The sequence below is a fragment of the Arvicanthis niloticus genome, chromosome 24 (genome assembly GCF_011762505.2).
Source record: "Arvicanthis niloticus isolate mArvNil1 chromosome 24, mArvNil1.pat.X, whole genome shotgun sequence".
NCBI classification, from domain to species: domain Eukaryota; kingdom Metazoa; phylum Chordata; class Mammalia; order Rodentia; family Muridae; genus Arvicanthis; species Arvicanthis niloticus.
In genome coordinates this window covers 17537056-17538855 of record NC_133432.1, presented here as the reverse complement: position 1 = coordinate 17538855, position 1800 = coordinate 17537056, and the positions used below count along the sequence as shown (strand labels likewise).

Genomic DNA, 1800 nt, shown 5'->3' with positions numbered 1-1800 from the left:
TTCCATAATGACCTTGGAAATTGCATCTTGTCCTTCCCACAGACCCTGTTGCAATTTGGTATGGTTAGTGGAACACAGAATGCATTTAGATTTTGTGTGGATTTCATGCATATTTTCAAAATCTTAAACAAAAAGCCTGGGCTTAGAGAGACAGCTTGCTCTTATCGACTTTCTCAGAACAGCTTCTTTTTCTTTTCTTTCTTTCTTTTTTTTTTTTTTTTTTGCACTAAAGCTTTATTACAAAAGGAGCTAACTGCTAGAGAGGGCCCTCTCCAGTGTTTCTGTGTCCTCTTCCTTCCCAGTATATACCTCCAGGGGAGATCAGTGGTCCATCATAGAAGATGTGTCTGGGAAAATGAAATATGGTAATATTTCTTTCCAAAGTCCTCCAAATCCTTCTAGGTGCTGTTGAGAATCTTCTGGTAGAAGATGTAGGAACTTTAGCTCTCATCTCCAAAATCCTCCAGATCTACATCCTGGGGAGCTTTTGTCTTCTTTTGTCTTTTGGGCTGTGGCTGACTAGTTCTGGTTGACTTGGAGGGGACTTCCACTTCCATGGCTGCTTTTTCTTTCTGGGCAAGTCAGATTTGCTGCAAGAGTTTCCTGCGATTCTTGCCAGATAGGGTGATGTTGGCACGAGCACTGGATGCCCGCTTCTTGAGGTGGTGCCTTGTAGTCAGCCCTTCATCTATCACAGCCCCGACCCTGCTTAGTACCCTGCGGCGCTTGGACAACTTCTTTTTCAGCTCCGTCCCAGGACGATCAATCTTTCCTCCCGGAGGTCCCATTGCTACACTCTCAGAACAGCTTCTTACTGTTTTGAGAATGCTCTGAAGCCAGGAGCATTTCCAGGATCTTCATCTCTGTGCCCATGGGTGCCTGGGTAGGAAACTGGGACTCTTTCTCAGACCAGGAATCCAGAAATCAAAGTGTGGCACCCAAAGTCAACAGAAAGGATCCGAATTGTCTAAGAGCCAGAATTTCAACCAATCAGCATAGACACTACATGTTCTTAGTACCTACTTCAGCAACAAGTATAGAGGAATTTTAACCCAGTGACATGGCTGCTTTGACCACATCCAAAGACTTAGGTCTGTGTGATCTGCCTGTAATGCAGACATGCCACACACCTTTAATCCCTCTGGCTGGAATACAGAAATGCCCTTCGTATATACCTTTAAGGTAAAATTAGTTTGTAGAAGGAAGCAGCCATGTTTGAAAGTGACATCTAATTGAGGGGCAGACAAAGTGATGAACCAGAGAAAGATTTGACAGAATGAGTTAGAGATAGGACATGCTCAAATCCCAGGAGAAATCCCAGCACAGGAAAGAGAAGCTATTCAAGAATAGCACAGGGAGAGTCAAGCAGTTGAGAGTCAGTGCAGTGAGTGCAGTGTTGTGGGGTTGAATTTGTTCATTAGTTTATACAGTTCAGTGCAGGTTAGCAGAGGTAGTTGAAGCCATAGAATAAGAAGGAACCAGAAGATTAGAAAAAATTGCCAGAGACCAAACAGAGCAATTCAGTGAGAAGCTGAAAGAAGCCAGATTGAATCAATCAGATTGGAGAGGAATTTGAGCCAGAACAGCTGAGTTGAACCAGGCAGCCAGAGTTCTGAAAGAACTAGAAAGGATGAACCTATTCCATAGTAAGCCCCTAACAGTAAAATTACATTTAGTGAATAAAACATACATTTACAAACAGAATTCATTTTATGTCCTCTGTAAATTAAATTTTACATTATAGCAGGGAGAAGTCATGCCTAGCAAGTACGTTCTTTTAGTCTGTTTACATTATGTACC

The 1800-nt window shown here is 42.6% G+C and overlaps 1 pseudogene; it reads right to left on the bottom strand.

Annotated features, from left to right (window-relative positions):
- Nucleotides 1-440: 440 nt before the first annotated feature.
- Nucleotides 441-788, bottom strand: LOC143437467 (uncharacterized protein C11orf98 homolog; annotated as a pseudogene).
- Between the last annotated feature and the right edge of the window lie 1012 nt (nucleotides 789-1800).